The sequence below is a fragment of the Callospermophilus lateralis genome, chromosome 6, assembly GCF_048772815.1.
Source record: "Callospermophilus lateralis isolate mCalLat2 chromosome 6, mCalLat2.hap1, whole genome shotgun sequence".
NCBI classification, from domain to species: domain Eukaryota; kingdom Metazoa; phylum Chordata; class Mammalia; order Rodentia; family Sciuridae; genus Callospermophilus; species Callospermophilus lateralis.
Window position 1 is genome coordinate 107,938,778 of NC_135310.1, and position 24,024 is coordinate 107,962,801.

At 36.0% G+C, this 24,024-nt stretch overlaps 1 long non-coding RNA gene across 1 annotated transcript; it reads left to right on the forward strand.

Moving 5' to 3' along the window:
- LOC143401028 (uncharacterized) lies at positions 1–22,662 on the forward strand. Its single transcript, XR_013091556.2, has 3 exons — positions 1–134; positions 18,477–18,609; positions 22,589–22,662. It is a non-coding gene; the product is annotated as an uncharacterized LOC143401028 (long non-coding RNA).
- The last annotated feature ends 1,362 nt before the right edge of the window (positions 22,663–24,024 follow it).

A 24,024-nucleotide genomic window follows, 5' to 3' on the forward strand; every position in this document is an offset into this window, starting at 1 on the left:
TAGGGCTGTTGCCAGGTGCGGGGACGTCACGGCCTTGGGTCGCGCGCCCCCCGCGTCCAGGTGCCACGAGCGGATGAGAGAGCAGTATAAAGAAGCTACGCTTCTTCCTCCCCGCGGAGCTTCAGAACAGCTGGGTAGGGCGTTTTGTCTGTTCTGTGGCCTGAAATGGATACAAAAGGTTTTTGCTGATAGGCAAAATAAGCTTGGGTTGCCCCACTTTCCGCGGTGGCGACGCGGTGTTAACTTTCTGCAGAGGAGCAGCTCATGGGAGTCAGCGATGAGAACTGAGGACGCGCTTGATTTCGGTGTTGAGGGTTACCCCAGCAGCTGTTGAAACCCCGCAGTTTACCTTGCAAAGTCCCTATAGAACAGAGTAATATGCTCTTCGTCGGGGAGGAAAGAAAAATGAAAAACTAAGCACATAAATCTGTGTCACAGAAATAATTTTATTACATTCTTTTAGTCTCTTGACAGCCGAAAATAACTTTCTATTCTCTTTTGAAAGTATAAATTGTTACGTAACCATGGAAGAAAAATAGGCATCATGATTTGAAATATTGCCAGACATTTTTTTTCTAGAGTCAATATGAAGGAGGGCATGAGATTATTATAATTAAATGTGGGCTTTCTTAAAGTTATAAACAAGTATAATTAATTTATCCAGGTTTTTTTGTTTTGTTTTTTCCTCCTCTCCTGCTTAAGTAGACACAATTCCTAGGCAAATTGTGGAAGAAACATCTGCTGAACGCCAACTATTGTGCCTACTGCTTTTTCAGTAAATTATGCCATTTAATTCTCGCAGTCTTCCAACACTAAAACCGCCTTGCCTTTGAAATCAGGCAGACCTTGGTTTCTGAAACTTAGCACAGGCATTTATTTGAGGGGGAACTTTGGATAAATTAACATGGCTGGACTTCAGTTTTTAGGTTTGTTGAAAGAAATCTTTAAAATGCAGACTATGGTGTCAAGAACAGAATAGCGACACTATAAATATCAGTTTCCACTATCTCTTACATGCCTGTTTTTACCATCTTTTAATTTTTTTTATTGCTTCTAAAATGGTTACCTTCGGTAATACTAAACAGGAATTGTCAAACTCAGAAGCAGAGGCCAAAAAGGAGAAAAGAAAAAAATTTTATTATGTATACCTAAATAAGATGTTGGCTGTGTGGTATTGGAATCATGGAACTTGGGCTTTCTTTAATCAACAAATACTTGTTGAGTAATATTTGTTCACTGTATCCTACTAAACAAATAAAAAAAAAAGGATGAAGTACATACAGCCCTCATCCTCAAGGACTGCATTCTAACTAGGACGTGAGACATGAATACATGAAACTAATAAACAGTATGAGGTAGTGAAAATCAAATGCTTGAGATTTTTTAGGAAAATAAATTATTATAGGCAGGGCAAACTATAGGGAGATGGTGTGAATTGCACTAAAGCTTGAAGGAAGGCAGTAATTCTGTCTGAAGATGTCCTAGAAGTAAAGATGGGAGGTGGCTATGCAAACAGAATATTCCTGAGCTTTTGAAATATCTGTGCAGCTCAAGCAACCCATAAGAAAGTAGATCAAGCATGGCTAGGTAGTACATCAGGAGACCAAGGGAGGAGGATCACTTGAGCCCAGGCTATTTTTTCAGCATGGGCAAAATAGCAAGACCCTGTCTTTTTAAAGAAAGTAGATAGTTTTAAGATTTTGAAAAATGAGGCTGGTGAGAGGCAGAAGAGAATTCATTGAAGGAGACAGAAAAACAAAATCCATTGGAAGAGATCTAAATATCTAGGTCTTGATTGAACCCTAGATATTTAAAGAAGAAAGGACAATAAAAAGAACTGAAGAAAGGTTAAGGAAAACAAATGGGGTATTGTTTTGCCAATAAGGTCACATTAAAAAGTCTTATTTCAGAATATGTGTATATATAATAGGATATAATATGTAAAATCAGATATTTAGAATATATGTAACAAAATTCATATTAACCTTCATCAAGTAGATAAGGTGACCACATTTTCTTAACCAGAGATCAGGTTCCATGATTTGACAATGTGACAAAGCATTTACAATCAGTTCTGTCCTAGAAATCCCAGGATCTGTAATATCCCCATAATAAGCAGTGTAGTTTAGAGTTTAAAAATTAAAATAAGCAAATTCAAAAGGCATTATCCCATTGAGGTAGTGTTCCAATGTTGGATACAAAAATTGGAAGGATGAGGGAATAGGACCTATAAGAAGAGTTGAGTAAGTTGGAAAAAAAATAAATAACCATGATCCTAAAGTTAGTGCTATCTTCCAAACCAAAAAAATTATATCTAGGAATTTATTTTTAAACTTACAAAATGGTGCATTTTCTAAACCTTTGAGTGCTGTACAAATGTTGGTTATTAATTGTTCATAGAGCTCCTTTAAGTAATTATCCTAATTACAATGCCTATACTGTGAGGTCATTAAAGCTAAAAATCTACGATGCCCACCAGCCTATAATCCCAGCTAGTTGGGAAGCTGAAGTAAGAGGATTCCAAGTTCAAAGCCAAAAATTTCAGAAATTTAGTGAGATCTCATCTCAAAACAAAAGTTGAAAATTTTCCTGCTCAAACCGATGACCCATCAGCTTGTGATAAAATATTATTTCACTAGAAATTTGGGGGATATGCTCATATAAGACAACTCTATAAGCACTTTTCATTATTGCATTTTCAGAGCTGGGGATATAGCTCAGATGGTTGAGTGCTTACCTTGCATGCACAAGGCCCTGGGTTCACCATAAAAGAAAAAAAAAAGAAAAAGAAATCATTATTGCATTGTAAAAAAAGTATAACTAATTTTTTTTTTATTATTGTAGAAAAAGTGTAACTAAAAATGTGATGACCCCATCAAAATGAATCACCACTTTGCCTACTACAAGGACCTTTTTAATAATGCCAGTATCAAAGAACTGGGCTATCATAATAGGGAAATCTTAGGAGCTTCATAGGTCCTCAACAGGAGTCTCTTTTAAAAAGTATTACTCTCCCAAAATGTTACAACTGGCCCCTTATGAAGAGTCAGATACTTTAGGTAATCTCAAATGACAAATGCATTTGCATTTTTCAAATATCAGCCAAATTTTGCACATAATATTATATAAAGAATTTCTAGTAATGAACACATTAATTCAAGTCAACACTTACTGAGCATTCATTTTAAATGAGTAGCTGCTACTTGGAAAATATGTTCCCTGCCATTAAAAGAGGAAGTATTGGGGATCCTGTTGGGGAACATTGATTGGGGTTGACTGACAAAGTTGAGAAAGGGTAATCAGCCAACCAGGACAAAGACATGTGGACAGCCAAAAGCCTAGAGAGCCAAGCTCCAGCCGATCAAAGTCGAACAAGGGAGGCCCTGTGTGCCAAGGGAATGATCTGCACTGTTATCCTAGACAGTTAATGAAGGATGTTACGTAGGTAATTGATTTTTCTTTTAGCTATATCTACCAACACAGGGGGGAAAAAGTGCTAATGTCTCAAAAAAAAAAAATAGGTACAAAAATTTGGTTCAATAAACACTGATTAAGTATCTACTACTCTTAATTAACTAGTAAAAAATTTTGTATGGGGCTAGGTATGTGGCTCAAGTGGTAGCGCGCTCACCTGGCATGTGTACAGCCCGGGTTCAATCCTCAGCACCACATACAAACAAAGATGTTGTGTCTGCCGAAAACTAAAAAATAAATAAAATATTTTAAAAAATTGACTAGTATAAAATAACATTTAAACCAATGTAATGTATAGGGCATGACAGATGTGAGGAACTCTGAGAGATGTAATACAATACACACTCTCCCTTTAAGGAATGTGATTTCTGGCTAAAAAGGCTAAGAAATGCTAACAGTTATTAAATAACTTGCTGTTATTTAAATAAAATTCACTGTATTAGCTAGGTATGGTGGTGCACTTCTATAATCTCAGCAGTTTGGGAGACTGAGGCAGAAGGATGTCAAGTTCAAGTTCGGTCTCAGAAATTATAAATAAATAAAAAGGACTTGGGATGTGACTCAGTGGGTAAGCACCCCTGAGTTTAATCCCCTGTACAAAAAAAAAAAAAAAAAAAAAAATTCACCCTATTGGAGAGAAACTGCATTGAGAGTGACATATCTCAGACAAATAAACTGGACACATTCTCATCTTAGTAAGGCATTTGCAATATTCCTGTTTGAATCTCTGCAAATTTTAAACAGTAAATACAAGTGACTGTTGCCCAACAATCAGGTGATTTTTATACACATTACAAGTTACACTACTACAGGGTAGCTTTTTAAAAAGCTGGAATACTAGTAATCTGTATTTCATTTATTCAGGATCTTTTATGAATTACAAAGGACAAATTCTCTTTTTTAAGTAGAAACTCATGAGAACTCTCAATAGAGGATTTCATCTATAATCATTATCTCTTAGACACCATCTAAGCATTTATGTGTATCAGGCCTCATGTGACTCTAAAAGGCATTCGTCCAATTATTACATGCTATGGTTCTGCCCATCTGGCCATAAACTGTTTCCGAAACAAGAAATGAGAACTTTATTTCAGGTCTCTACTTAACTCCCTTAACTAACAGATGATAATGAGATTTATTTCCTGTCTAATGTTGGAACTTTTAAACTCACTATTCAGAATTTTTTCTTTTGTAATGCTGGAGATTGAATGGCATAATTTTGATGCCCAGAATTAAATGTCTGCCAAAGCTTAAGAAAGAAAAAAAACTCATAAACCAAGATATTGCTCTCTACTTATTTCTGAGAATTCACATTCCATTCTGCCAGTTTCCAGGCCACATCTCACCACTCCCACGACTAAACCACATTCTATATGTGGCTCATAAGCAATTCTCCTCAACCTCCTGTCGGCCCACACTTCCTTAGTCAGCATCTGTCTTTTCTCAGATCTATTAATTGAAGGGCTACTTCAACTAATGTGTATACAGCACAGTACACTATTAACTTCCTTTTCCCCAAGGTTTATACCTTTCCTTTATAATCAGGGAAAATGAGTCATTCTAAATACCCCCCTGCATACTGTGCTACCTTCTTTCTAGAATTGCTTCTTTGACAAGGACCTTGTTCCCTTTGCCCCATCAAAATTGTGTCTCTGATTTGGACTCCTAATTTATACTTGAACTCTCTTTTTCCCTCTTTAATTTCCTAGGCTACCTCCTCATTCTTCTTTTTTCGCTTCCTCCCTCCCTGCCCTTTTCCTCTATATTATACCATATCTCTCCTAACTCTTCAGCAAGATCCTTAATTGTCGATCCAGTTTGCCTGGTTTAGTAAACCTTATGTGGGTAGCCTCTTTGATCTTCTAAACCTCTCTCGCCACCAAATACATTTTCACAGAATAATCTTGATTCTTACCAAGACCATTACAAGGTAATAAGCTTTCTACATATTAACAGCATGCAATCTCAATGTGTTCCTTAAATATCCAGAAGTAAAGTAGGTAGGACTATTTCTAGTTTGAAAATACTCTCAACAACATTAATAACAACTAACACCATATGACAATGTAAGTCTCAGACACTGACCTGAACACATATACCTCATCAGACATGACTGCCATTACAATGCAATGCATAGTGGTACTGTCACCCCCTTTCAAAGAGTAGGAAACTGAGATGGTTACTTAATTTGCATGAGATCACATAAGTACGAAATGGCAGAGCCTATGCTTGCATTCAGGGCTAATTCCATAGCTGAGACTCTAGCCTATCTTAGGTCACTTGCTCCTTGAGCTGGGAGTTCTTCCTTTGCCTAAAAAGAAGAAGAAAGAGAAGGGAAAAACTGAAGGAATCCTCCTCCAGTTGTTTTTTGTACAGATCAACCATGAAATGGCCTGACATAATTATTTTCCCTCCTTCTTTCATTGAAGACCTCCGTGCCAGGTGCTTGGGCAGATGGGTAGAGAGAGGAATAAAGGAGACGCTCTTCTTATGATCATGGAGCTCGTGATTTTAAAGGAGAAGTCAAATTTCATGATAACACAGCATAAATCATGTATGATTTTTCTCTCTCATGCCCCTTGGACATGACTCCTCTCTTGAATCTATTCTCTCCATACTTATAAAACTTGTTATTTCTACCTCTCCTAGGATATTTGGTACATTTTCTACTGTGAAATAGCTATTTTCATGCAATTTTTGTTTCCTTTTATATGAATAAAATTCTCAAAGACTGAAGACTGTCCCACACATTTTTACATTCATGCCAGCTATTGGCACACAGAAAGTTCTCAGTAATTATGCACTAAGGGGCTATGGATGTAGCTCAGTGGTAGAGCATTTGAGCATGCACAAGCCCTAGGATCAATCTCCAATGTCAACAGGACCCAAAAATTACATGCTAAATTCCACAGTAGGAAGAATGCCTAATTAGTTCTCTGTGTCTACAAGATTTCAAATAAAGTAATTTTACTTAAGTGATACTAAGACACTCTTCTTAAATTGAATAATATTCCATTTGGTAGCAACCTCTTTCTGGAGATAATTGGCCAATATGTGATTACTTACGACACATGCTTGAGTATTCCAGTATCTTTTTAGTTAAGAGTCATTGATAAACAATTAAGTGATAATTCCAAGTTAATTTTTACATATTTGAATTCTATTCAAAGAACCATCTCAAAAAAGTTCAAGAAATGTATTCAGTACTGTTACACTCTAGTTGTTACAAGGTCATAAGTTTTTCTAAGAATTATGGTTGAGAAAGGGTAGAGAAATAAATACCAATAGTATGAGAGAAATGCTAGACAGTCTTATCTACGCAATTGACTTCAACCTGACAGGTGAAATCAGGCTTTTTTACTTGTATTCTTGTATTTACAAGTATAAAGCCTGGCCTCTCTGCACATAGGCACATATTTGTGTTTATGCTTATATATATCATATATATGAGTTCTCCTTCCACTCTGGAATCACCCTCTTATTCTTCAAACCTTACCTCTTACCCCTAAAGAGTATGGAATGAATGAAGAAATCAGGCTATTACAACACTATAAGGTTGTGCTAGAAACACCTTAAAGAGTCATGACCTGTTTGTTAGAAATTAGTCACTACCTACCTGTGTGCAGTAGGTAGTGACTAATTTCTAAATCTAAAACCAGGTACAAAAGGAAAACCCGCGGCTCAGAGTTAATGCTGGATGTTTCAGAACCCAATTAAAACACTTACAAAATGGGAAGCTATTATGAACATTACACTTTAGAATTCTGTTAAAAGACCTTCAGTTTTCCAACGCCCAGGAAAATCATTTCAAGAGAAAAAACCTTAGACAACTACCACCTCTAATAAAAACTCACCTACTGATCTCTCTCCCCCAAATGAAATTGTTAGTTAATAGGTCTATGTGGATATTTCTGAAACCAAAATGAAAGGGAAAGGAACTTTGTGGCAGACACTTTGAAGATATAGGAATTGAAAGCACAAGGGGACAGTTTCATTTTGGGGAGGGGAAGAACCTTGAGAAAGAGGAACTCTAATTTAAACTAATTTAGTGATAGAGATAAATTCATGTCAATTAAAGGCCTAAGAGAAAATCACATTTATTTATTCATTAATTCATTAATGGAGGTTTTTTTTTTTCCAAATGAAGTAATAAATTAAAATCAATTTTGTCCCGTATAAGCAAAAGCCTGGCCTACTCTTTCACACACGTAATATTTACAGTCCACAATTTTCCTTTCCCATGCTAGGGATCAAACCCAGGGGTTCAAATATGATAGGCAAGTTCTTTACCACTGAGCTCCAGCTTCAACACTAAAGACCATAATTTTATTCTTTTCTTCTGATAATGTAAAAATTGTTTATTGAACAAAATTCAAACAGTACAGGCAAAATAAGATAAAAATCCCAAAGAATCTCACATTTCAGAATGACCACTATTAACAGTTTGGATTATATTTACTAGAATTTTTATTCATGTTCTAACATGTAAATAGTTTGTAATTATACTATACATATTGCTCTGCAACTTAGGTTTTTCTCCCTAGTCATACATATACATACATTCCTTTCTAGTACATTCTATGTTTATAGAATATACACGTATTTCCAGTCCAATCTAGGTCTATTTCCAGTCATTCCTTGAAATGATGCATTTTATTGTTTTACTGAACCATGAATGATTAAGATAAATAAATATTTAAAATATTTCCAGGTTATTTTATTTATTTATTTATTTATTTTGGTATCATAAACACTTCCTTGGTGAACATCTTTATACTTATACATGTATTTTTTGTACACTTGTGATTATGAGATTTTTAATAAACATGAAATCACTAAACCTAAAGGCATACATTCACATTTTAATTAGGTTTTGCCTTCTAAAAAGACTGCACCAATTACTCTTCTTCAACAGACTACATTGTCCCCAAAACTGGATATTAACAATTTTTTGAATTTCATCCATAGAGTAGGAAAGAAATCATACTCCATTGTTTCAATGTATATTGAGGGAGATTGAGAATCTTAACATATACACACTGGCTATTTTTATTTTATTTTTTGCTTAATAATTGCTGAGCCTGCCAGCCCTAATCCTTGGTCAATTTTTATATTTTGTTATTATTTTCTCATTGATTTCTAAGAATGCTTTTATTCTAGGGATGATAGCAATTTTTTCCAAATGTCCATTTGCCCTTAGATCCATTCCTCTTTCTCCTGGGTATGTATAGAGAAATGTATAGAGAGAGGACTTATTGTTGACCCCTGCAGACTGCTTTCCTAATAGGTTGGCTTCCAGCTGAGACTGGACATTGGGAGGCACTGGTGGAAGGTTGGAGGAAGTGGAAGACAGAATAATGGCTTCTCTTAAAATGGCTGCTTTGTAATCCTCCATCAGGTGAACACATTATATTACATGGCTAATGCAAATTGGATTGTAAAATTAGCTCATCTTAAAATAAGATAACCCTAAAAAAGAACTTAAGGTTAAAATTATTACTATAGAGCTCACACTTCAAAGGCATTATCTATAGCAAAGCTAGTAAAGTCTAAAGTTTTATTATTAACTGACTTCTAAAATCAGTGATGATCTGGGCATGGTGCCCCACGCCTGTACTCGAAGCGGCTCTGGAGGCTGAGGCAGGAGGATTGCAAGTTCAAAGCCAACCTCAGCAATTTAGTGAAGCCCTAAGCAATTTAGGAAGATCCTATCTCAAAATAAAAAATAAGAATGCTGGGGATATGACTTAGTGGTTAAGCATCCCTGGGCTCAATCCCTTGTATCAAAAAAATAAAATAATAAAATCAGCGATTAAAGCAAATAACTAGGAGCAAGTTGAAGCTAGAGAGTTAAATCAGGCTTTCCCTTGGTTTCAGGATGACAAATTTTAAGGATTCTACTGGTCATTGCTGGCTTGGAAGAGAAAGGAAGTAACCATGACCCTTAGAAGGCAGCCTGGAAAAGGTCAAAAACCTGAGGAAACAGATACCTCCCTACAGCCTCCAGAAAGAAATGAAACCCTGTCAACATCTTGTTTCTAACCCAATGAGTCCTATATCAGAATTCTGGTGTCCAGAGCTGTAAAATTTAAAAATTGTGCTATTTTAAAACACCCAGCATGTGGTACTTAATTTATTGTAGAAGCAATAGGAAACTGATACAGAGGACTAGAAGAAAGGAGAAGCCAGGACATTCCTCCCCACCCCAGCCCCTACTTCAAGCTGCATCTCTGGCATCCACCGCATGTCCCCTGTGACTTTCACTCCTATCAGAGGGGACTGTGAGGTTGGCTTAAGCTAGCTGATCCTGGCTCCTGGGCTCTGAGAACACCATATTTTTCTTCCAGTGTAGAGATGAAGAGGCTACCTACTATTGGACTTACTATATGGCCTTTTCTTGGATTTTCAGCGCTTCTATTACTGAGCTACTTTCCCAGATCTTTTTAATGATTTTTGAGTTTTATGTTACAGTGAAAGGGCTTTGCAGGCTGGGGATGTGGCTCAAGTGGTAGCGCGCTCGCCTGGCATGCATGCAGCCCAGGTTCGATCCTCAGCACCACATACAAACAAACATGTTGTGTCCGCCGAAAACTGAAAAATAAATATTGAAATATTCTAAATAAATAAATAAATAAATAAATAATTCTCTCTCTCTTCTCTCTCTTTAAAAAGAAAAAAGAAAGGCCTTTGCAGCTCCAAAATTATAAAAAATAAACAGCCTATAACTTTATCTAGTTTTAAATTTTTTTATTTTAAAAATTTTACTTATTTTTGTAAGTATAGTTCTATAATATGTAATGACAAAAGTATACATAAATGTACAGCTTGCTGAATTTTCACATACTATGAAACTTCTGGTCATATTGTGCTTTTATTCTTTATGTATTTTTTCTTTCTTTTTAAGGTGCTAGAGATAGAACCCAGAATCTTGAGCATTTTATTTATTGAAGCACTCTACCACTAAACTATACCCTGGCCCATTTTTTTTTTTTTTGGGGGGGAGCTGTTACCAGGGATTGAACTCAGGGGCACTTGGCCACTGAACCACATCCCCAGCCCTATTTTGTATTTTATTTAGAGACAGGGTCTCACTGAGTTGCTCAGTGGCTGCCTTTGAACTCACAATCCTCCTGTCTCAGCCTCTAGAGACACTGGAATTACAAACGTCATTGCACCGCGACCCCTGGCTGATTTTTTATGAGTAAAATTTTGATATATCTGTATTTTGCTTGAGGGTGAATTAAGTAAGATTGTAATTCAAGTTCGCTTTCCTCTCAATTACTAGGTATTTATAATATTTGAAAAAAATAATCTGCCTTTATGTTATTATTTGAAATGCCACCTTTATCATGTACATCTGCATGAATTGATTAGTTTCTGAACTCTGATGTACCTATTCCTGTTTGTATTTCACAATTTTGTAACATTTTAACATACAGTTCTGTTTAACATCCCTTCCTTGCAATTGCTCAGAGTACAAACTATTTTAAATGTTTAGAATTACAAAAGAGACTTTTGTGCTTGCAAGAAAGAACAAGCTAAAATCAAAAACAATCTCCAGGCCAAGTAACAGAGATAGTAAATTGTCCTGTATAACTCTGTGCAAATGTTTACCTTTTGACTGCCAGCTGAGCCAGGATCTGGCATTTGTAAACATTCAGTAAATAAGTGATTCCCAAGCCTGGCTGACTATTGAAAGTACACCAAACTCATATTTTGACCAAATTCCAACTGATTGTATATTAAAACCAATATTCATCAGCACTCATAATCATAACTGAATATTACTATCGTAGATGGAAACTCTGGTATATAAGAATTAATGTAAATTTGTCATTAAAATTATTATTCCAATTTTATTATTTAAAATTTTAGAAGTCAGTATTTTTAGTTCAGCATTATAGAGTAGAAACAGTTTCTCAGCTCTCTTCCTGCTCGATTGCTCCAGAGATCATTGGTATGCATACTTTACAATGCTAAATATATGCCCATTTTAACACTAGTCAGTAATATTGCCATCAAGTACCAAATGTATAACTATCCCTCTTTCTCCAGAGATAACTGACCAGGGAAATGTCTCATAGATTGAAAAGTATATAGAATTGTCTTTCTGGAATACTTTTTAAAATTTTGGGTTTTATTTGTTTGTTTTGTTTTATTGTTTGTTTGGTTTTTTTTTTTTATTAAGGAGGAAATGTGTTCATCCCTTCTCACCTTTTCCTCTTTTTTTCCCCCACTTATCCTAAGATTTTATAAAATCTCTTAATAAATATAATTTAACATGGATATATTTTCTGATTTCAAATCTTGTCTTCACATGAAATATTGAAATGGTAGAATTGATATCCTGCCTTTCCTTTGTCATCACATAACACAAAGAATTCCAAAACAATATCTTTACTTTGATATATTCATTATTACATTGTAAAGAAACAACTAAAAATTCAATGTAGTTCATAAACATTATTTTCCTTAGTGAAGTCAACATTGCCAGCACTTTCATAAAAATTCAAATAAACAAAAAACACAATCTTTACATTTCTTCCTTATATAGCTATTTAAAACTTCATGAGGCCGGGGCTGTAGCTCAATGGTGGAGCACTTGCCTAGCAAGTGCAAGGCCCTGGGTTTGATCCCCAGCATTGCCAAAAATAAAATAAATAAACACTGTGCACTTTTTTTTTTTTTTAAAGAGAGAGTGAGAGAGGGAGAGAGAGAGAGAGAATTTTTTAATATTTATTTTTTAGTTATTGGCGGACACAACATCTTTGTTTGTACGTGGTGCTGAGAATCGAACCCGAGCCGCACGCATGCCAGGCGAGCGCGCCACCACTTGAGCCACATCCCCAGCCCCACTGTGCACTTTTATTGGCACAGAAGGGATACAAAATTCTTCCCAGACTCTTCCTCTACATTTATTTTCATCTGGATACAATTCACTGAATTTCCACCTTCTGCAGGCCATCCACATTCCTTGGCTCACTGCCTCTTTTTCTGTTCTCAAAACCAACAAATTTGCATCTCTTTGATTGTACTCAGTAGTCCTATCTTCCTCTGACTCCATTAGGCTGCCTTCTTCCTTCCTCTTTTAAAGACCTTTATAATTATACTGGCTCACCTGAATAATCTAGGACTCTTCCCCTATTTTAAAATCAGTAAATTAGCAACATTAATTCCATCCTAATTCCCTTTGGCTGTGTAATGTAGTATATTCACAGGTTTCAGAAATTAGGATATTTGGGGCGAGGGCATTATTCAGCCTAAAACAGCATATGTGTTTATATACTTCTTATAAGTCAAAATTCAGTTATAGAAAACACAATCTATTCTAGGTTAAGCAGAAAGTAATATATTTTAATGTTTTCAGAACTACTGAGTGAATAACTAAGTAGACTTAGCCAACTTTCAGAGAATACAGTGCAGAACTAAGCAACCAGAGACTTGACACTGCTATCATAATCAGGTGTCCATGGAATCTGGAATCTGTGGGTAGAACTGTTGTCTGGAAAAACCATATCACTTCTACCACTATCAAAAAGCTGTTTCTGACAAATCAGAGATAGAGTACAATCCTGCTGAACCACGTAGCCTCTGCTGTGATTCATACTAGCAAAACGATGACTGATGCCCCTTTCTCTCTTTACTTAGCCCAGTTTCAATATCAAGTGTCATAAAAGTGCATCTGAGTTAATCATATCAGGAACTCTGGTTATGATTTCTTATTTTTACTTTTCAATGAACAAGGAGATTGAAATGGGTATTAAGCAAATGAATCAAGATTTGTTAAAAATATACATTGTAAATATACATAGTATACATGATATGTTTCTGGGGAAACTTTTATAGTAGATGCATCTGGGGAGGGATATTGAGAGGTCAGAGGGTAGGATGGGGGGATACCTTATTTTTACTATGTATCTTTTGTAATTATTGAAATTGGTAATTTGCATAACTAAAGAATTTTTTTATTGTATAGGGCAAAAAAGTATATTGGTGCATGCTTATAATCCAAGTTACTTAAGAATTTGAGGTAGGAAGATTGCAAGTTTGAGACCAGCCTGCACACTTAGTGAGACCCTGCCTCAAAATAAAAACTGAAAAGAGTAGGGAATGTAGTTCAAGAATAGAACACCCCCGGATTTAATCCCCAGCATGGAGGGTGAGTAATACTCATTGAAATAAATGAGCTTTCTATTTGGTCTGTTTGAGGAAGATCATGATTAGGGAAGTAGTAATTGATTACTATCAGAATTTGGTTTTATTATTACTGTTGTCATCATTTTTATGTATTAAAAATAATCTTTACTGGGCTGGGGATGTGGCTCAAGCGGTAGCCCGCTCGCCTGGCGAGCGTGCGGCCCGGGTTCGATCCTCAGCACCACATACAAACAAAGATGTTGTGTCCGCTGAAAACTAAAAAAATAAATATTAAAAAATTATCTTTCTCTCTCTCTCTCTCTCTCTCTTAAAAAAATTAAAAAAATAATCTTTACTATGATTTATTTTCTTCACCTTGCATTTTGTTCTGTTTGTCACTGTCCTCATATTTAGATATGACTTGTTAAGTAATGTATACACAAATGTCTGACTTCTATAAATATATCCTCATCTCCAATTATCCCTCACTTGGATAAGGTTAATCCCATGGACTGAATTCTCGTAGAGGGGAACCACAATTCTATTGCTGACACTTGCAGAGTTGCAGGCATGATGCCAAAAAGGACCAATTCTGTAGGATAGTCTTTCAAAATCAAACCTATTGAACTATGGATAATAGTAAATTAAATATAGTGCTGAGTCAGAGAGTCTAGGAAAAGGATTTGTTTAAAGAAATGGGGGCAGAAATGGGGAATTCAGAGGAAGTCCTTTTTGACTGGGGAAGATAATGAGTTGATTTATGCAGTTTGGGTTGATAGTTGGAAAGGTCTTTTAAAGAGCAAAGCCTGGGCCTTCAGTTGAAATGAGGAACTGAAATTTAAAGAGGCAGGGCAAGGGTAAAGCTGCTGGGCACATTTAATAATCATCAAATACATATAAAACCTTTATTATTCAGATTTCACTAAATCTGCTTCATCACAGGCCAAAGTGCACACTGATATTTCCCTCATGGTAGTAAAAAGTGAAACCTCTCAGTAGGAAATGAGTAGAAATGGTAATCTGAGGCTTTCTCACTGAGAAATGTTTGAAATACAGCTCTATTGCAACTGGGTTGTTGAGCCCTGGGCCTATGTCACTGAATTGCTCTCTGCACTCCCTTAGGCTAAATGAATAAGTGGAAATCAGTTTATACAGTCCTAGGTGACCACAGCACAGCATCTTGGCAAACATCTGATGCTTTCTCTTTAATGTCAATTGAAAAATTCATGCGAGGGTAGGATTTTATTCTTTACTACAGACTCAATCACAGTACTTTGTGATTGGGCCATTGAGTGATCAGGAAAAGGGATGTGTAACCATGTGGAAACATTGAAAACTGACCCTCTCTGTCCTACACACACTCTCTCTGTGGAGGAGATTAACTGCAAAAGTTAATCATTGACTAGAACCAGGAAGACAATAGCTGCTCTCAGTGATACCAACACTACCTGTAGAGATCTGTATATGCTCTCATGGTTCCCTGAGGAATTTACTGGGTGTGGAGGAAGAAACAACTTCACAGTAGTGATTTGACCCATGACCAGAAACCTGACTCAAGCGAAGGACAAAGTTGCAGACACTGTCAGATACCAGTTCACATTTACTGGGAAGAACAGCTGGAACCAGAAAGGCCACCTGCCTGAGGCAGAAAGTCCAGGCCTTCAAATGACTCGGTCTTTCCTAAGAGCGGTTGGAGGAATGCTGGTGGTTGGTGATTTTCCTGTTCCTGTGGTGCCCAGTATGAATATTTTGCTTTGCCATTAAAGCCCCTTTTGAGGCCAAGATGCTAGGAAAACAGGCTGATGGCACCAAGAATCACACAGAATCATCCTGTCACTTTGTTCTCCTCTGTAATATGATTTCACACAGCTGATGGGCTCAAAGTATCTGCTCAAATTTCTTTCTGAACTTTCTCTTGAAATACTTTGAGCAGAGGAGGAAAGAGTCAGAAAGTTAAGTAGGTCTGACAGAGTACGACTGTAGTCCAATTTATTATTATTTCTTTTAACAGTGGAGTGCCTCTATCTTCCAAATGAAATTATATGCACAACTTGCACATGGAAAGTAAGAGGGCTTTTCTTTTTTATTTTATTTATTTATTTATTTGCTTGCAGTGCTGGGGACCATGTGTGTAAAGCACAGGCTCTACCGCTAAGTTATATGCAGAGCTTTTTGGTGGCATTGGGGATTGAACCCAAGGCTTCATGTGTGCCAGGCAAAAGCTCTTCCACTGAACCACACCACCAGACCTAAAAGGAGATCTTTTTTATGTTTGAAGCTAACTTTTTGAAATCTAGAACTCTCCTGCTGTAACCTGGAAGTTGACCCTCCTAATATTTGAAAACCATTACAATTGAGATGAATTCCTTTAAAATAGAAAGTGTTCTTTAAAATATAAAAACCTGTGCAATAATGATTATATTGAGTCAGAATCTATGAGTTAATCTCCCTTGGTATGAATTAGTTTATATCAAATTTCTCTTTTTCCTAATAACTGCTGAAACAAATGCACTAGAGAATATGAACTTAAATTAAATAGAGGGAAAATAAAGTTACTTTTGAAGCATGTGGCACTGCAAGTTGGGGAAGACATAAGGGAGTTTCTCAGAGAGGATTTGAGGACTGGTTTGGGTTATCAGCACCAAAACATAGGATACTGAGACCATGGGGAGTGACTTATTGCCTATATGACACTGGGCAAGTTACTTGACCTCCCTGTTCCTTGATTTCCTAAAACATGGTCATAATAATATTGTATATTTAAAGTAGTCTTTTGAGGATCAAATGAGATGATATTTTTTAAGTCTTAAGGGTTGAAGCCTTTAGGTCCTTCAACCCTTTCCAGTTGACACGATTTAAGAACCTTTACCATTCCAGGTTTCTCAATAAGTCTTTAAAATGTATCAGATACACAACCCAATGCAGAAGAAAGAGATATGCTGCTCACCATTCTAGACCTTCTACTCTATACCCTATCTAAGTGAAGCAGCAACAACATTCCTGGTGACTACATTTCACTCATCCTTTCCTATAGTGTGGTGGAATTCGGGATTCCAAGTGTGATTTACTTTGTCTTTGTTAAATGTGAAACACAACTGTTGTGATCCTTTTCCTTTGCATTACAATTTCACTGCCATTCAACTTACACCTTCTGTTAAAACACCCTCTGTCATCTGGAGATTTGACAAATAGGCCCTTGTTCATATAAAATTTTCTAGTAAGGTCAAAGACAAAGAGCTCTGTATCACATGACCTCCTTCCATACTGATATTGACACTATGCTTAAGAATCTTCTCAATTTGGAAATATTTGCAGCCAGACTGGATTTACAAATAAGTGAAACACATGGATTTTTTTCAAAGGAAGCATCAAACATTCCCAGCCTGCCAAAATGCATTTCCAATTCTCTCTAATACTCACACTTTCAAAGTATCTAAAGTTTTTCCTCCTTAAAATGAGCCTACCTGAGGCCCTAATTTCTATCATGTGGGATTAGACCCCAACTTCCTTAGAGAGACTCCTGTGGCACTAGAATTAAAATCAAGAATCAATAAATGGGATGGATTCAAACTAAAAAGTTTCTTCTCAGCAAAAGAAATAATCTGTTAGGTGAATAGAGAGCCTACATCTTGGGAACAAATCTTTACCCCTCATAAATCAGATAGAGCACTAATCTCTAAGATATATAAAGAACTCAAAAAGCTAAGTACCAAAAAAAAAAAAAAAAATAACCCACTCAATAAATGGGCCAAGGACCTGAACAGACACATCTCAGAAGATGATATACAATCAATCGACAAGTATATGAAAAAATGTTCATCATCGCTAGCAATTAGAGAAATGCAAATCAAAACTACTCTAAGATTTCATCTTACTCCAGTCAGAATGGCAGCTATTATGAATACAAACAACAGTAAGTGTTGGCGAGGATGTGGGGGAAAAGGTACACTCATACACTGCTGGTGGGACTGCAAATTGCAGCCAATTTGGAAAGCAATATGGGGATTTCTTGGAAAACTGGGAATGCAACCCCCATTTAACCCAGCTATCTCTCCTTAGTCTATACCCAAAGGACTTAAAACAGCATATCAAAGGGACACAGCCACATCAATGTTTATAACAGCGCAATTCACAATAGCTGAACTGTGGAACCAACCTAGATGCCCTTCAATAGATAATGGATTAAAAAAATGTGGCATATATACACAATGGAATATTACTCAGCTATAAAAGAGAATAAAATCATGACATTTGCAGGTAAATGGATGGAGTTAGAGAAGATAATGCTAAGTGAAGTTAGCCAATCCCCAAAAACCAAATGCCGAATGCTTTCTCTGATATAAGGAGGTTGATTCATAGTGGGGTAGGGAGGGGGAGCATGGGAGGAACAGAGGAACTCTAGATAGGGCAGAGGTGTGGGAGGGAAAGGGAGAGGGCATGGGGTTAGAAATGATGGTGGAATGTGATGGACATTAATATCCAAAGTACATGTATGAAGACATGAATTGGTGTGAATATACTTTGTATACAACCAGAGATATGAAAATTGTGCTCTATATGTGTAATATGAATTGTAATGCCTTCCGATATTATATATAAATAAAAACATTAATTAAAAAAAGCAGGAAAAAAACCATGAGCCTACCTGGCTGGCACTCAACTATAATCCCAGTTACTTGGTGGGCTGAAGCAAGAGGATTGCAAATTTGAGACCAGCCTGGGCAACTTGCCAAGACACTGTCTCAAAAATGCTAAACAGTGCTTGTTTAGCATGCACAAGGCCTTGATTTCAATCTCCAGTACCACAAAACAAAACGTCAAAAAATATTAAATCCTTCAGTCTTATTCAGGTGTCAATTTTTCAGATTTCTTAACAGCAGATTTTGTGGGATCAGGGAGTAGAGAGGAGATGGCAAGAAGACCCTGGGTATCTGAGAAGAAAGAGGATTTGGAAGATTGGAGGAATCCTACCAAATTCCATGTGCTTCGGCCTATCCGGTAATTTTGGACCTTCAACTCTTCCCTCAATAATATGATTGCCTAAACTGTCTTAGGAACTTAAAAATAATACAATCTTTATATGATAGAATACAGTGGCTAGGAGCTCTCACCTGAGTGATAAACCAAGAGGGAGAATAATGAAGAAATTCATCTGAGCCCCTTTAACCACAGTCCTATAAACTTTTTAAGAAATGGGAGCAAGTAGAGGAAAGGGACCAGAGGTGGGAGGAGGGTGGGAGGAAGTGCTAGGGAATGATATTGGCCAAATTATATTGTTATATTATTTATTGTGTGTATATATGAATATGTAACTACAAATTCCATAAGTATGTACTACTATAATGCAGCAATAAAAAATGTGGAAATAAAAAGAAATGGGAGCAAAAACTGATCCTATTACTCCCTTTAACATATTGATCTCTCATATTACCAGATGGGAAATTTCCATAGTTCTGCATAGGATTGAGAGGTTCTCAGAGTATTAAAGCCTTCTACACATCTTGAAGTATGGTGTGGAGAAAAATAATACTCTGTCTACTACCATTCCAGTAAATGCCATGTTTCCAAAATCACCTAAAGGTAGCTAACATCGTGCACCATGGAGAAGCAGAATGTGGTAGTTGAATACAATCACAATTAAATGAAAAGCATCTTAAACAGTCAGACTGGGGATGTAGCTCGGTGGTAGAATGCTTGCCTGTCATGCACAAGGCCCTGGGTTCCAACCCCAACACTGAAACAAGAAAAAGAAAAAAGACAGTAATCCCAGGCATCTAGTGAGTTTAAGACTTAACTGTTGCCTAGGTTAGAGGTTCTGACCTAGGACACTCAAACCACCTGGAATGTTAATGTACAGATTCTAATTAGCAGTTGAGGAGAGGACAGCTGAGACTCTGGTTTTCTGAGAAAACATAGCTTCAAGGTGCTTCTAGGTACATATGCTACAACTGCTATAATAAACTCCAGATCCTTTCCAAAGTTGGAAGGAGAATGAAAAATGACATTATGAACTTTTTCCAATGAGGCAAAGTTCATGGGAAAATTATAAAGTACTAAACATATGCCATATATTATATTAATATAAACAGTTTCCTTGTTTCATTTTAGACCCTGGACCGTGTATGTACCTGGCAGGTATGATTAACAACAACAAAGACTCATTATTACTCCAAATCCACCTGCCTCCTACCTAAAAACATGCCACCCACTGAAACATTATTTGATTTTGTGACACTATGAAAGCTGTGGTTACAGATAAACAAGCACAATGAATAAAGAAAGGTATCCAAATAGCAGGTGGAGAAGAAAAACAAGCAAAAAAGATGAGAGAACATTTGCTAACTAGAAAGAACTATGTATAATAACTCTTATTTGCCTTTGGGTTCAGTCTGGTTATACTCTATTCATGATTTCCACATTTGTAAATGAAAGAACCACAGATTTTCATGAAAAGATAATATGAATGAATGAATTCAATGTACTGTAAATGATCTCTTATTGGGAGGATAGAAGTTGGGGTTAGGATATATGACTAAAAAAGTCATTATTGAATACCTGCTATATAAAAACTGCATCAATTATATAATTAATTTTCTCTCAATCTCAATAAGTGAGTATATTATTGGATGGGGAGGTAGCTCAGTGGTAGAACCCTTGCATAGCACACTTGAGGCCCTGCAATCAATCCCTAGCATGCATGCATGCGCATACACACACACACACACACACACACACACACACACATATTATTAAAATCCCCATTTCACATTTATGAATCTAACCATCAAAAGAAGTTATAAAACTTGCCTAAATTCATAAACTGGCAGAACTATACTTTCAAATTCATTTTTATCTTAAGTATTTATTATACCATTTTAATCCTTTTAAAGCTATAGGTTGATTTCTGTTCTGATACTGGCTATTTTGAATACCTAGAAGAACAATAACACTAACGAGTGTGGTATGACTGGGAAGGGACACATTGAGGACAAATGTGCTTTTCAAATTAAATTTTAAAAATGTAAAAACATGAAAGCAATATACAAAGTTATAAAATAAAAAATAAATCTCTTGTGTTGTCCTTTTTTTTCTCTTTTTCTTTATTTTTTTATTTTATTTAATTAATTAATTTATTTATTTATTTTGTAGTGGTAGGGATTAAATCCAGGGTCTTGTGCATTCCAGGAAAGCACTCTACTACTACTGTGCTTTACCTCCATATACCTCCAGCCCTTCTGTTCCCCTTTCAAAAACAAAATTGTTAGATCAATTATTCAGAAACTTTAAGGATGGGAAATCAGCCCTGGTGTATCAAGGAGCATTCCAAGTGACTCAGTCACAGTGAGGGTAAGAACATGAATTCAGATCAGGGCTGGGGATGTGGCCCAAGTGGTAGCACACTCGCCTGGCATGCGTGCCGCCCAGGTTCAATCCTCAGCACCACATACAAACAAAGATGTTGTGTCTGCCAAAAACTAAAAAATAAATATTAAAAAATTCTCTCTCCCTCTCTCTCACACTCTCTCTTTAAAAAAAAAAAAATGAATTCAGATCATCCTTAAAAGCAAATCTTTCACTCAGACTGCAGTCACACAGCATATTTAACTTGAAGTTTGTCTCTTTTCTTTGTCTTGAATCTACAAATGTTTGCTTAAAAGATGCAAATGATAGGCTGGAGTAGTGGCCTAGAGGTAGAGCACTTGCCTGGCATGTGTGAGGCCCCGAGTTCGATCCTAAGCACCACATATAAATAAATAAATAAAGTTAAAAAAATCTATTAACAACTGAAAAAAAATATATTAAAAAAATGCAAGTGATGTCATTTCTCACACACTAATGCATGGTATACTGGTATACTTGAAATCTCAGAACGAAGTTAGCAAACAGATCAGATCTGTTCCTACTTGTCCTATGTTCCCTGCAGAGAAGCATTGTGTGTCTGATGTCTGAATCACAAGACATGGTAGACTTTTTTGGGTTGTTGACTAAATCCTAAATATGAAACTATTGGGAAACTACAAATAAAGAGATTTTTAAAAAAATAATTTTGGAGTCGGGCTGGGGATGTGGCTCAAGCAGTATCGCGCTCGCCTGGCATGCCCGGGTTCGATCCTCAGCACCACATACAAACAAAGATGTTGTGTCCGCCGAGAACTAAAAAATAAATATTAAAAAATTCTCTCTCTCTCTCTCTCTCCCACTCTCTCTTAAAAAAAAATGATAATAATTTTGGAGTAATCTAGTATATATGTACATGTATATACATATGTGTATATATATAATACATATATATTTTTTAAATGATATTGGAGGAAATTTATATTTCTTAGAATCTATGGGAAAGTTTGTGTTCATCTTCAAGAATTTATTTTGTTTTGTTTTGCAGTACTGGGAATTGAGCCTATAACCTTGTCCATGCTAGACAAGTACTCTACTACATCCTCAGTCCCACTTTTGAGGATTTCTAATGGCTTCTTTTTGGGTGGTCACATTAAACTTCTTAGAACTCCATGGTTGGAAGTTACAATAGTGATTTGACCAGAAACCCATTACCCCAAGGAAATAATTGGAATCTGTAGCCATTTGTTTAAGTCTCCTTAGGAGCCTAAAACTTAAAATGCCTTGCTTACCACTTAATTTAATATGGAAATGGTTCAGTGAATAAGTTCTTAGAATATAAAAAATAGAAAGAGCTTTGTCTCCCAGATTTGCAGTTAGTAAAACTTGACTGTGAGATTAAATTTACCTTGTTAGGGGAACACAAAGGTAAAGAAAAAAAGTTATAATTGATTGGCTGTCAAGTGGTACACTTTTTAATCATTGACAAACAGAAAAAAATTCCTTTTCAATCAGGTTTGTCTTCAAATCTTTGTGAAAAAGTGGCACTGGATACATATAATTAGAGAAAGAATAATAAACTGGGGCTGTGAAGCATGGACATTGAAGAGAACTTGACAATATTTTTTTTTTTTTGCAGTTTTTGATCACGTAGTCAACTTTTTTGAAGAAGAAGAAGAAGTTCTTTTATTTGTGTCATAATGAAAGAAGACATAAAGTTCTATTAAAATATAAAACCAGACTGGGGATGACTTGCCTACTGTGTATCAGGCCCTATAATATTCAATCCCCAGCACTGAAAAAAAAAAAAAAAAAAAAAGCATTCCAGCAACAGAAAGAACCAAGTCCTTAGATTTTTTTTTCTAGCATAAAACTCTATAGGTCTGTCTACTTCTGTTTTAGTTGACTACTACACAGGCCAAAAAAAAAAAAAAAAAAACTTGGAAAACTTCTATAGCCACAGGTATGATACTTTATATGCCCACTATAAAAATCCAGATTGGTCTTATTGATTTAAGTCACAACATATAGAAGGGTGACAATAAAGTGACATTCCCATGTGAAAGAGGATAGTGTGAGCCAGGTGTGGTGGTGCACATCTATAATATCAGTAATCTGGGCAGGAAGATCACAAATTCAAAACCAGCCTCCACAATTTAGCAAGGACTTAAGCAACTTAGCAAGACTGTCTCAAAATAAAAAAATAAAAAGGGCTGGGGATGCAACTCAGTAGTTAAGTGCCCCTGGGTTTAATCCCTAGTACCAAAAAAAAAAAAAAAAAAAAAAAAAAAAAATCAACCAAACTCAATAAGAGTGTTCAACAACTTACAACATATAAAAAATATATCACAAAATTCTAAATTGTTCATTCAACATATATTCATTGAATTTTAATTTGATGTGTGCTATATTCTAAGCAAAAATCTCTGGGGAGAGTTTTTCTGTCCCCTTATAGTGATAGCATATTTTTTTAAAACAGAATTTAAACTTGATTGATAAGGCCTTTTTATAATTTAGTTTGCCAAAGATTCAGGCCCTACAGCTACAAGATAAGAATCTTCCAAAGTGAACTTTTCCATTTTCCAGAAAAAAGAAATGTTAATGTAAATGAGATATCTGTGGTTTGAAACTGCCCAGAAATTTAAAGTGGCCAATCATGGTAAAATTCCCACTTCCCCAAATGGTGAATACAAATTTTCTCAGTATGGGAGCAATGCTGTCTGTGTTCTCATAAAACATGTATTGTAAGCACTTTAAAAATGTGGAAGCTGCTTTGAAAATGCAATTGTAGATTAATTGCCATGGAAGAGAGACTAAATATCAGAGCTGAGGCATTTAAAGCGAAAACAGAGGTACACACAAGCCACTCCCAGGTACAAGAATATGTGAAGCATCCCAGGAATCTTGAGATCCATAAGCAAGAAGGCAATGAAAAGAAACAGAATGAATAAATGTAGCATAGGGCAGGGTCTCTGCTAAAGAGATTGAAGACAGGTTAGAAGGCAGGATTCTAAAACAGATTTAACACTAAAAGCTACTTTTAGATCTTCTTTCTCCTGTACCAATTCTTCTGAA